At 32.6% G+C, this 13,657-nt stretch overlaps 1 long non-coding RNA gene across 1 annotated transcript in view; it reads left to right on the top strand.

Annotated features, from left to right (window-relative positions):
* Positions 1 to 12,871, top strand: part of LOC141552913 (uncharacterized) — a 49,945-nt gene extending 37,074 nt beyond the window's left edge. Inside the window, exons 2-3 of the long non-coding RNA XR_012485254.1 lie at positions 8,030 to 8,283; positions 10,867 to 12,871. This is a non-coding gene — a long non-coding RNA (uncharacterized LOC141552913). The remainder of the gene's footprint in view (positions 1 to 8,029; positions 8,284 to 10,866) is intronic.
* The last annotated feature ends 786 nt before the right edge of the window (positions 12,872 to 13,657 follow it).

Here is a 13,657-nt window from a genome sequence, read left to right as displayed (position 1 = left end):
AACATTAGTTATTAAATAATTATTTATTAAATATTAACTAGTTATTAAAGCAATCTTTTCTCTCAAATGTGTTACAGGCTTCAGTGTATCAAGTCTTAAGTCATATTTCTAAAGTCAAGTTTATCTACTTGTATTAGTATTCTCTATTTCCCTATATTTGGTGTTTATATTTTATTCATCTTTTTTCTATTCTTCTTATATTGTTACCATTTTTTATGTTATTTTTCATTCTATGCTAACCCACACACAAGTGCTGCAGTGAATATTATGGTGTATATGGAGATTTGTTTTTGTCATTGACTTCTATGCATAACATCACAAATAGTGAAATATCTGAATCACATTTTAGTCAGTTCATATGAATTTATCAATAGCTTACTACGTGCTTAGGCACTGTGCTAAGCAAGGAGGATTCAAAGAAAGACAAACATGCAGTCCCTAATCTCAAGGAGCTCACTTTATAATAGAGGAGAAAACATGCAAGTAACAATATACATACATACAATATACATACAAAAATGCACAGAATAGATAGAAAATAATCTTAGAAGGAAGCCATTAGCAGAGGGATCAATCAGAAGAGGCCTCTTGTTGAATATGGGATTTGAGTCATGAGCAACAGCCAGTATTAAAAAAAAAAGATAAGAATTAGAAGATAAAGTATCACTTTCAAATAATATCAAGAAAGATTTGAGTCTTATACTAAAGTTTGAAGTATTTAGATTGGTATAAATTATAAGAAGAATAAAAAGGTATCAAGGGCCCAGATGTTTCAAATGCCAAACACATTTTGTAGTTAGGTTATTTGCATAATTTCAGATTATATTCAGATTGCTGTGTCAGTTTATAATTCTATCAGCCATAAATTAATATGCTCATCTTTCTATGATCTTACATTATTGACTCTCAACTTTTGTCATCTTTGCTACTTTATTAAGCATGAGATAAAATCTCAGAATTAGTTTGATGTATATTTCTCTTATTATTAGAGGTCTAGAACATTTTCCTGCAAATTGCCATTTTTCTTTTGAGAATATGTTAAGATACTTCAATTCCTTCTGTACTTTGGAATAACTTAGCTTAACACATTTTTTGTTAGTTGTTTATATGTCTTGTATAAGTACCAAACTATTGAGGGATTTCAATGGAACCTCATCATGCTTTTTACTATAGCCAACCTCACCCCTATCACCTATATCTATGGATTGGATTTGTTGAGTAAGAAAGATAAGGCAAAGAAAGAAAGAAGCAGAGTGAGTGATGCTTTAAAAATGGTTTTAAGCCAAACCTCATGTCTCAGATTAGATTTAAGAACCTCAAGCTCTAAAGGACTTTATCTCTTCTATATATAAAAAGAAGAAGCCTTGCAATACATTACCAGTGGAAGGGAATAACAGCATCATAAATTATTCAGACTAAGTGCTATTCATCAGAGTGAATGAACTGAAGCTATTTTATAGTGCCAACTCTCCAATTTTGATCATGTTAATTTTCTAATTCAATCTTGGTTCATTTGTAATGGGGCTCTTAACTATTCCTTTTAATTAATAAGATTCTTTCCACAACCCCAAAATAACAATGGCAATTTCCAAAAGTTGACACAAAAAAGAATGAAAAAAAGAGAGAAAAGAAAACAATGGAGTTTGATTTACAAACTCAAATTGATTTTTACAGTGAAAAGGATCTTTGCATTATTCAAAGCAGATCATGCCTTTACAACTGGAAGGGATCTAGTTCCCTTACATTAAAAACAGACCAATGTAACCTGTATACCAAACATTTGTCCATACTGTGTGACCTTTGGTTATTCCTTCATTTCTCTTGCTGATTAATAATACTGTTATTAATACTGTTAATTAATAATACTATTAATAATGCTGTTCTATCTTCCAAGGGTATAATGAGAATGAATTAATACAAGTTTTCAAAATTCATTTGTCAAGGTTATAGACCTTACTTTATATTTGTCTCTATTCATTATTAATGATGACAGTGGATAAAATAGTTCACCCTTCTCAACTGTTGTACTAATTGTTTACCCTACAAAGTGATAACTTTTTTTTTGTCATAGAAATATGGATACTTTGGAAAGTAAAATGCTAAGAAAAATCTCATCCATTAGCATGATGCATTGATATTTTATCTGAATCTCCTACCAGATCTGAATTTGAATTTTGCCACCTATGTAACCTTGGACAAGTCACTTAACTTCTCTTCAATATCCTCAGTGATAAAATGTAGGACTAGATCAAGGATTCCTAATATTTTTTGTGTGTATCAGATACATCTTTGGCAGTTTGATGCAACTCTCCTCAAAATGATGTTTTATTTTAAAATTTTATAATTGAAATAAATGCTAAATTTCAGCTGACGCTGAATAAAAATTAAAAAAAAATTAAAATCCCAAGTTCACAAAAGTCCTGAAATCAGTCCAAGAAATCCATGTCCTTAAACCCCTAGTTAAGAATCCCTAAAATCAATGACTTCTGAGGTGCCTGCAAGTTGTAAATCTGATTCAATTTGGGCTTAAAATTAGAGTTCTTTCTACAAAGTAATCTTTGGATAGTGATATTTTATTCTATATTTTTCAAAGACCATTTTACTTTTTCAGTCAAAAGGAAACTTTGGATTACTACCCTCCTCATTTGTGGGTTGTTAGCATGAGTGAGAAGGATATATAAAATTTAGATATTTAATAACAAAAATTAAAATAGCTGAGATAATTCTATAAAAATAATCAATACAAATCTTAAGTGCAGTTTGAAAAATTTAAAAGATAAAAACAGAATTTGGTGGGCTGTGAATAAATCTTTTGAAATAAGTTATATTTGTAAATGCAAAAAATTGGGTAGGTTCACAGTTTTTGGAGTTCTTTGTGACCTCTCATAGATAAGATGGTCTGCCCAACTCAAATTCTTTGATCATTCCTATCCTCAAATTAACTTTTGAAGTTATTAACAAAATTACCATCATATAAACTTTGGTAATCTTGTATATATAGACTTTCCAAAAAAATTATCAGAAGAAGGAGAGGGAAAAGCCAATTTTAAGTATGTGAAGTGAATTGCCTGCTGGGAATAGAAATACCAGAATTTTGCTAAAATAAATACACTTTTTAAAATAATGTAATTGAAGGCTAGAGAGATCCAAGAGAATTTGAAAAATTATCCAAGTTTTTAACCTAGTGGAAGAATTCATTATCCCAAGCTTAATGTTGTATTCATAGGCTTTTCAGGCTGCTCATGATGTGTTCTTAGCTTTGAATTTAACTTAAGTAAAGTTGTTTTTATTTAATAATAAGTTTCTTTCATCTTCTATCAAAATTCCTGTAATTTCAGTTTATATATATATGTATCATATACATAATTCACATATATGTTACATACATATCTTTATATAGGGTATGCATGCATGTACACATATGCCCAAATATGTACATTTGTGCATATTTTGATGATTACAAACTTTTTAATGTTTTCATAATCATTTTCCTTATTTGGTGATGACAATAATTGTTCTTTTTCAAAATATACTTGGTCCTTGAATCAATAACATGCTTTTCACTTCTACATATAAAGTTCTTGTCTATTATACATAAGACTATTGCCTGGTGTAGTGAATTAAATGCTGTGCTGGGAGTCAGGAAAGCCTATATTCAAATCAGACTGAGATACTTACTGTTTGGTTCCATGCAAGCCACTTAATCACTGTCAACCTGAGTTTCCTCATCTATAAAATGGGGCATTAATAGCACATATCTCTGACATTTGTTGTGAAGAATATAAGAGATATTTGTCAAGCACTTTGAAAACTTTAAAGTTCTAGATAAATGCCAAATATTATTATACGTTATCATACTGAATAAGAAAAATCAGATCAAAAAGGAAAAAAATAAGAAAGAAAACAAATGCAAGCAAACAACAACAAAGAGTGAAAATGATATGTTGTGATCCACACTCAGTTCCCATAGTTCTCTCTTTGTGTGTAGTTGGCTCTCTTCATCATAAGATTGTTGGAAATGGCCTCAATTATCTCTTTGTTGAGAAGAACCATGTTGTGACTCAATTTTGGAATTAGCTCAGTTCCCTTTCTATTCAATTATGGGTCCAGTTCCAGCCCCAATTTTTTCTCTTAAGAAAAGTTCATTCTATTGTAGATAGTGAGAGAAAATCTTAGTGCATTTTTTGAACCTAGCCTTGAAGATTAGGAAACTGGATTATCTCTACCTGTGGTTTAGAGACCATTAACTAAAGATTTATGTTATGCTAATCAGAAACTGGGTCAATTCCAAAGATTGATACAAAGAATTTTTTTACAGTTTTACATCTCAATCAAGTCATATATCTTATCTGAAAACTGGTTCCATATTGACAAATCAATTAATTTTTCCATGTTCCTTTGATTTTTTTAACAGACATTTGGGAAGTAAGAGACCTCCTTTTCTGATTCCTGTTCATTCTCATCTTCAGTTTGGGCCTCCTGGAACAGGAAGAAACTAGAAGCATCTAGCCTGTGCTAATTTCTTTTTGCTTTTATTATTTTTTTCTTTGTCTTCTTTGATTATGAGTAAAGGAACTTTATATGGTCAAGCCATATTTATGGAGTTGACTTATGATTAGATTGTTCTGTGAATTACATCAGATCAGATAAGATCTACCAAGATTCTAACTGAACAAAATTCTTTTATTTATTTATTTTTCATTTTTAAAATTAATTTTATAATTATAACTTTTTTTTGACAGTACATATGCATAGGTAATTTTTTTTTTACAACATTGTCTCTTGTACTCCCTTCTGTTCTGAATTTTTCCCTTCCTTCCCTCCACCCCCTCCCCTAGATGGCAGGCATTCCCATACATATTAAATATCTTATAGTATATCCTACCTGAACAAAATTCTAATTGGATAAATTCATACTTATCACACACCATTTCCACCACTTATAAAAAAGCAGGGGAGAGATGAAGATATCTTAAATAGAAGTATCAGCTTTTTGAGAAACATAAAGAGATTAATATTTTCTACAGTGGGTGGTCAGATCAATTTCCAGGATGACTGAACTTTCAGCCACCAGGGATCTTATTACAAAGACGTAACCAAGTAGAGTGCCCCCAGTTGCTAAATATAAGTATGAAAGAACAGAAGGAGCAATTTTAATCATATCTTGATTGCTATAAGAACCAGAAAAGGAATACCACCTATATGTTCAGAGTTTTCTCTTCCAACATGATTTATAAAGCAATGTTTATTTTAAAAATAAATAAAAATTTAGAAAAAGAATCTAACTAAGACTGCACTTAACTTAACTCCTAATTGTTCCTAGATTCCTTGTATATAGGAGAGGGAAGAAAAAAAACAGAAAAAAGATGTGAGCATGGCATGTATTGATTTACATTAAATATCTATTGTTCTTTTTCTATCCAGGGTTTATTGGTATTGCTTTAGATTACTGAAACACTGAGAAGAACCAAGGCTTTCATAGTTTATCATTGCCCATTCTTGCTGTTACTTTGTATAATATATTCCTGGTTCTGTTTGTTTTGCTCAGCATCAGAGTCTTGGTTACAATCTACTTGAAATAGAATAAAGTAATTTATATTCTTCAGTTTGAGAGAGTATGGTATGATGAAAAGTAGACTGAATTTGTAGTCTGTATATCTGTACTGGAATTCTGGTTCTACCTATTCCTACATGTATATGAACAGATTTTTTGACCTTTCTAGGTCTCAGTTTTCTCATTTGTAATATTAGGGAGTTGGACAGATCAGGAGCTCTTAACCTGGGATCTAAAGATTCCTTCCATAAATAGATTTCAAAGCATCTCTAACTTGGAATAAATAAAAAAATACATATACATATATGTATTCATACACACACACACACACACATATATATATAGATATATAAAACTGAGATTTAGCATGTACTTCAATTATGAATATAGGCAACAAAGCACTATTCTGAGAAGAGATTCATCTGCCTTAAGCACATTCACAACACAAAAAAGATAAAAGAATTCCATGTATTGAATGATCTATAACATCCCTTCTAGCTTTAGAATTCTGACTCCATAATCACCCAGTTTCTTCTATTAGTTTGTCTATTACCATATTCATTTTTATCTTCATGCCTTTGCTATCTGTTTTACAGTTATCACATTGACTTTTCTGTCTTTCCACCCTTACTTTGAAAAGAGTATTTTTAAAGTTTTTTTTTCCCTTGTGCAGTCTTTCCCACTTTTCCCCCTTTTCTGACTTAAAATAGCAGCTGTACTACAAGGATAGGTTTCTTGATGTAAAATGCATTTATCTTTGCCAGAGAAAACAAAGAATTGAAGGGAAGGAGGAGAATTGGCATTTGATATTCCATCCCTGGCCAACTGCCTCTAGTCCTCCAGTCTTCTAATTTCTTACTCTCTCTTAGCTCCCTGGACCTTTGGTCTCAATTCAGTTCAATTCCACAAACATTTATTAAACAAAAGAGAATACTGTGTCTCCTAATATGTCTTTATTTTGTGGGTTGCAGTAGTAAACGTGTTTCAACAATTTCTTTGTCCTATCTAGCCTGAAGGTGATGAAATTCCAATCTAAAAACTGAAAGGAAAGGAAATATTAAACAAAAACATTATTTTTAATAACTAGTAAATCTTTTCCTTGCCAGACATGTGAAATTTATTTTTGAATTGTCTTACTTATGGTAGATAGAAATTTCAGCAGAAAGGAAGTGTTACAAGAGCTAGAGCCTAAGGACCTCTGCTGTTTATAGCATTCAGCATGGCTCCCTCTACTTTAGGAAGAAAAGGAAAACATTTATCATATACAATGTGCTAAACCATTTTAAAATATTCCACTTGATCCTTACAATAGCTCTCTGAGATAGGGCTATTGAGGCAGAGAGGTTAAGCAACTTGACCAGAATTACATAAGCTAGTAAATGACAATGGCTAGATTCATACTTATGTCTTCCTTATTCCAGTTTCAGTATTATATCCTTTCTATCACCTAGTTTCCTCTAGGGAGATGGTATGAGAATTCTAAAAATTAGTGAAAGTTACCAGAGCAACATGATACTTTCCAGCAAAATTCCCATTGTTACACATTAGTACTTTTACAATGAAACTTTGATGATTTGTGGTACTGCAGCAACTTGAAAATATTGTGTTGGTAAATCTAGGGTCAATTATATGTTCTCTCATTTCATTATTATTCATTTTCATGACAGTTTATTATGAATAAGTAAACATTAATTTCTTAAAATTATAGTATTGGTTTTAAGATTAATATGATATACATTTTTCAATAGTTACATTTTCCTTGTGTATACATAATTCAAAAAAATAGTGCTCATTGTTCTCATTCTTTGGAATGTAAAATGATCTTTTTTTAAATTATGGTATTACATTTTTCATTTTTTAAGTTATGAAGAATCATAAGCAATTCTTTTCCAGTATCTCCTCTAGTTAAGAGTGGGAAAGCAGGAATTTTTTGTCATCTGATTCATTTTATGGGTGGTGGGAATTTTCCTAAAGTGTAATAGTTAATTTTTTCCATGCTTCTCTTGGGTCTGCTGCCATCTGCAGCTCTTGCTTTTTTGATTCAAGATATCTAAGTGGCACAGCGAATAGAGGACTTAAATTGGGAATTAATGTTTAAAATCTGGTCTCAGATATTTACTGGCTGTATGATTTTGAGTAAGCCATTTAACCCTCTATAGACACTAAAATGGGGATAAAAATAGCATTTATCTTCTGGGGTAGTTGTGAAGATCAAATGAGATATTTATAAAGCATTATGTGATTATTGTTAATACTGTTACTGACTTGAAGATCAAGCATTGTCTGATGTTTTAGGTAACTCAAGAAAATATGATGCCCAAACCTGGTTATTCACCAAAAATTACAATAATGATAATAATGTATGATGTGTTGCAATTCACAAAACATTTTCATTTATATTATTTCATTAGAGCTTCACAATAATCATATGATGCTTTTATTTGCAAGTCTTACTATCCCTTTTTTTTCTTATAGCATATAAGGTCCAATGAACCTCCCACTCCGGAAGACACAACCTCCTGCTTCAGAGGCCAAACACGCTTCTATCTCCTGGGTCCACCATACCAGCTGACATGGCATACATGGCAATTCTCAGAAGAACAGTCTCTAACAGTCCAAGATGGCTAAAATTATTTCATTTTATTTCATATTTCAAATATATAGCAAAATGCTTCACATTTATCAAGTCTTAATAATCTTTGCAGAATTGAATCTAATCTTACAATAAGGTAACTGAGGCTCATGAAAATAGATGTTGTTCAGTCAATAAATCACTTCTTCATATTTCTTGGGTCCTGGGAATATGAAGAAAAAGAAAAACAATGAGCCAGTCCTTGACTTAAAGGAGTTTCCATGTAAGCTGTGGAAAAAAAACCACATAAATATGTGCAAAAATTATTCAAAAATTCTTTGTGATTTTTGGTCAAAGTCATTAGCAGCTACGAGACTTGGGAAATGGTTTCTTATGTAGAAAGTGGCTCTTGATCTGAACTTTGAAAGAAAATAAGGTTTAAAGAGGTGGAGGTAAAAGGGGGCAGATTCCAAGTATAAAGAATAACCAGTACAAAGATATAATGGCAGAAGATTTGAATGTCCTGCATGTAGGACAGACAGTAAGAAGGTCAGTTTGAATGGACCATAGGGAAAAGGAAATAACAATGCTTCAAAGTATAGAAGGATAGATTTAAAACTAGAAAGGACCTTAGAGAATATCAAGTCCAACTCTAATTGATTGATGAAGAAACTGAGTCTTGAGGAAGTTGTGGTTTAGCAAGGATCCCAGAGCATTAGTGTCTGAGACAGGATTGGGACTGAGGTCTTAATTTTAGTCCCAGCATTTTATCTATCATGTTACTTAACTGCTTCTTTTAAGAGGTATGGAGTCAATTATGAAAGGCTTCAATTACCAAGCAAAGAAGCTTCCATTTGATTCTCAAGATAATAAGAAGCTAGTAAAGTGTATTAGGTAGGGAAAGGACATGGCCAAACATGTTTTAGGAAAATCTCTTTTACATCTGTATGGAGTAATGAATTGGAATGGAGCTAGATTTGACTTGAAGCAGAGACTCCAATTAGGAGATTATTTCAATAGTCCCCTATGAAAGGTAATGAGGTCTTAGGCATAGATGATAGATGTATGAGTAGAAAGAACGTACTGAAAGTCTTATGGAGAAAGAACTGAAAATACATGAAAACTGATTGAATATGTAAAGTTTAAAGAAAATGAGGAGTTAAATAATACTGTTGTATATTTGGGTGAATATCTGTGTGTATGGAAGAATGATCATCTATTCAATAGAAATAGGGAAGTTTGGAAGAAAAGTATATTTTGGAGGAAAGAGAATGAGTTTAGTTTGGGGAATGATGAATTTGAGCTGCCTATGAGTAATATGTTATTGGAACTCAGGAAACAATATATACATATAGATAGATCTATGAGTCATATATATATATATATATATATATATATGTATATATGTATATAATAACTAATCCCATGGGAGCTGATGAAATTACCAAGTGAGAGAATTTAGAGAGAGAAACTAAATGACCTCAGACCTGAATTTTAGGTTATAGCTGTGGTTGGGGAGGGGGAATGGAATATGGATGACAATAAGTGGTCAGATAGTTAGAAAGAGACCAAAAAAAGAACAGTGTCACAAAAACATGGAGGATAGAGTGGTAGAATTTATGAGTTCAAATACCCAAAGGACTCTGAAACTGTTTATTCACTTTAATCCAGCAATCCAGTACTAGGTCTGTATCCCAAATAGATATTTTAAAAAATGGAGGAACAAAAATATTCATAGTAGTTCCTTTTGTAGTAGCAAAAAATTGAAAATTGAGGGGATGCTCATCAATTGGAGAAATGACTGACCAAGTTGTAGTACATGAATATAATGGAATACTATTATTATATAAGAAATCTTGAGCAGGCAGATTTTAGAAAAATTAAGAAAGACTTATATGAACTGATGCTGAGTGAAATGAACAAAACCAGACAAACACTGTATACAGGATTGATAACATTATGCAATGATCAATTTTTATAGATTTATAGCTCCTTCGCAATGCAGAGTGATCCAAAACAATTCCAACAGATTTGGGATAGAAAATGCCATTCCCATCCATGGAGACTGAATAAATCAAATCATACTATTTTTGCATTTTTCTCCATTCAAGTGGGTTTTCTCTTTTGTTCTGATTTTTTTTCACAACATGACTAATATGGAAACATGTTTAATATGATTACATTTTTAACCTATATCAGATTGCTTGCTGTCTTGGAAGGAGGAGACAAGGGAAAAAAGGAGAAAAATTAGGAACTCAGCATCTTACCAAAATGAATGTTGAAAACTACCTTTATATGTAATTTGAAATAAATAAGTGAAAAAGTAAAAACAAACAAACTTATGAATTCAAATCCTAATCTTAAGACCATTTAGCCTCTGTCTCAGTTTTATCATTTGGTTTTTTGTCATTACCAAAGTGTAGCCCTTCATCACTGCACACCTTATTTATTGAAGCTTTTTCCCATGTATCTGTCCTATTCCATTTTCCTCCTTATAATCCATTTCAAATATTACAAGGAGAATAGATTCCTAACTGAAAAATAACACAAATACAGATATATTAAAGAGGGTCTACAGCATGAATTTGGTTTGTTGTTGAGGAACAAATGACTTAAAATATATAAAGCACTTTGCAAACCGTAAGGACCTATATAAATAAATTCTTAACTACTGTTATGTTGAACTACTTGATAATGCCCAGGTATTCAATGGTACTAACTTTCTTTTCCTATTCTTCAGTTGCTGTGACTGTTGAAGAGTCAGGCTGTCAGGAACTATCTGGAAGACATGTATAAAATAGAGCTTCAGGCTCTTAGACACACTCTCTCATCCACAGACTTGCTCAATCTTAAAACTCTTCTGAATGGCACCAATTCATGGACTATTCCACTCTAATTAAAGCTCTTATGTTCTACAAACCAGTTTATACAACCAGGAGATGGTCTCTACCTTTATATCTTTAAATTACCAGGATCAAGAGTATAACCCAATGCCCCTAAAAGTTTCTGGAGCATAATGTGGGTCCACTTTGCATCCCTTGCATAATGATTCTCTTTTCTATCTATTATGGTGTATCATCTAGCAGAAAATTTTGTATACAATGACCCTGTGGCTTTGTTTTACTGCTTATTTTGGGGGAAATAGTTCTAGTTTGTCTCCATTACAAATGATGCTTGCTGATGTTTTTAAATAGATGCTATTGACTATTTTAAGGAAAGTTCCATTTATTCTTATACTCTCTAGTATTTTTAATAGGAATGGGTGTTGAATTTTATCAAATACTTTTCTGCATCTATTGAGATAATCATATGATTTTTGTTAGTTTGGTTATTGATACACTCAATTATGCTAATAGTTTTCCTAATATTGAACCAGCTCCACACTTCTGGTAGAAATCCTACTTGTATGTATGTCTGTATGGTGTATTAATCTGGGGATAATTTGCTGTAATCTCTTTGCTAATATGTTATTTAAGATTTTTGCATTAATATTCATTTGGGAAATTGGTCTATAATTCCCTACCTCATTTAGATATTAGCACCATTATCTGTGTCATAAAAAAAATTTAGTAAGACTCCTTCTTTTCCCATTTATCCAAATAGTTTGCATAGTATTGGAATTAATTGTTCTTTAAATGTTTGGTAGAATTTGTTGAGGTACAGGTCAATTCTCCAAGAGCCTCCACAGCTGTGGATCATAACATCTGAAGGAGTTGCAGGGCAGCCTTTGCTGGAGCAGGTTATTGTGAATTGGGAATGAGATACATCAGAGACAGAGGGAAAAGGAGAAAGGTCAGACAACTCAATGGCCTCTCAGTCAGAGAGGTCAGAGTACAGCAACTGCTTCTCAGTCTCCTTGTATCATTCTCTCACAAGAGGAGATCCATTCTGGTTTGGATCTCCAGCAACCACTGTCAGGTGGCTCCCATGTATCTCAACAGCTCTGATGTGTATTACAACATATGGCACCCGAACATGGGGTATAAGAAGCATAAGAATTTCAAGAAGAACCAGAGCTGTTCATGAAAAGGATCCTTCCAGACTTAAGGAAGAAGATCCCTTGCTGGAACTCTGTCTTCCCAGAAATCAGCCAGAGTCAAGATCACTAAACGTCTTTATTCTTGATCTTTTCTGGTCAAGGTCAGAGGGTTAGGTCTAGCAATCTCATACACACCTTCCTCCCTCAAATGCCATGAGAGACTGACCAAGCATCAGTGTCTCAATTTCCTCTTCCTCCTCCTCCTCCTCCCACACAGGTCACTTCCCCCTCTTTGTTCCAATCAAGTCAGCACAGAACAGCTGGGGAGGGTCAACCTTCAAACAAGTTAATATGGAACCATCCAATTGGCAATTAGTCTCACGTGCTCCATTATCCAAGTGCATTTGCTCAGTTCTAGCCCTTTACAAGCCTTGGTAAGACTTTTTTAGTTGGGATAATTAAATGGGCCAACACAAAAAAAGGGCCAAGCCAGAAGACTGATGAGAGATATGCCTGTTCTGACTACAGTCCTCTTCTCTATTTGAAAGTTTGCCTCAATCAACACCTGCTACAACTATCCAGAAGTGATAGTGCTGCTTGCATCCCTCAGTATGCAAACCAAGCTGGGGGGAAAATAACAGTAAAAAAACAAAAAAGGGGAGTTGTTGAGGGACAGGTCAATTCTCTAAGAGCCTCCATAGCTGTGGATCATAACATCTGAAGGAGTTACAGGGAGCCTTTGCTGACAAAGGTGTTGCAAACTGGGAATGAGAAAAATTGGAGGCAAAGGGAAGAGGAGAGAGGTCAGACAACACAATGGTCTCTCAGTCAGAGAAGTCAGAGAACAGCAACTGCCTCTCAGTCTCCTTGTATCATCCTTTCACAAAAGGAGATCCATTCTTGGTTGGATCTCCAGCAGCTACTGTCAGGTGGCTCCCATGTATTCCAATAGATCTCCTGTGTATTCCAACAAGAATTTACATGAAAATCCAACTGGCCCTGGAGATTTTTTCTTAGAGAATTTATTAATAGCTTGTTCTATTTTTTTCCCTAAAATGGGACTATTTAAGTAATTTATTTCCTCTTCTGTTAATCTGGGCAATCTATATTTTTGTAGGTATTTCTCCATTTCACTTAAATTATCAAATTTATTGACACAAAATTGGGCAAAATAACTCTTAATTATTACTCTAATTTCCTCTTCATTGCTGGAAAATTCTCCCTTTTCATTTTTGAGAAAAATGATTTGATTTTCTTCTTTCCTCTTTCTAAGCAAATTAATTAAAGGTTTATCTATTTTGTTGGCTTTTTAAAATAAAAACCAACTCAGTTTTATTTATTAATTCAATAGTTTTGTTACTTTCAATTTTATTAATCTTCCCTTTTATTTTTCAGAATTTTAGATTTTTCATTTAGTAAGTTTTTTTAAAATTTGTCCTTTTTCAAGGTTTTTTTTTTTTTTTTTTTTTTTGCTATAAGCCCAATTAATTGATCTTCTCTTTCTCTATTTTATGCAAGTAAGCATCTAGAGATATAAAATTTCCCCTTCAGC

The sequence above is a fragment of the Sminthopsis crassicaudata genome, chromosome 1, assembly GCF_048593235.1.
Source record: "Sminthopsis crassicaudata isolate SCR6 chromosome 1, ASM4859323v1, whole genome shotgun sequence".
Classification (NCBI taxonomy): Eukaryota; Metazoa; Chordata; class Mammalia; order Dasyuromorphia; family Dasyuridae; genus Sminthopsis; species Sminthopsis crassicaudata.
The sequence above is the reverse complement of the archived record's forward strand: the minus strand, read 5'-3'. Positions and strand labels throughout refer to the sequence as shown.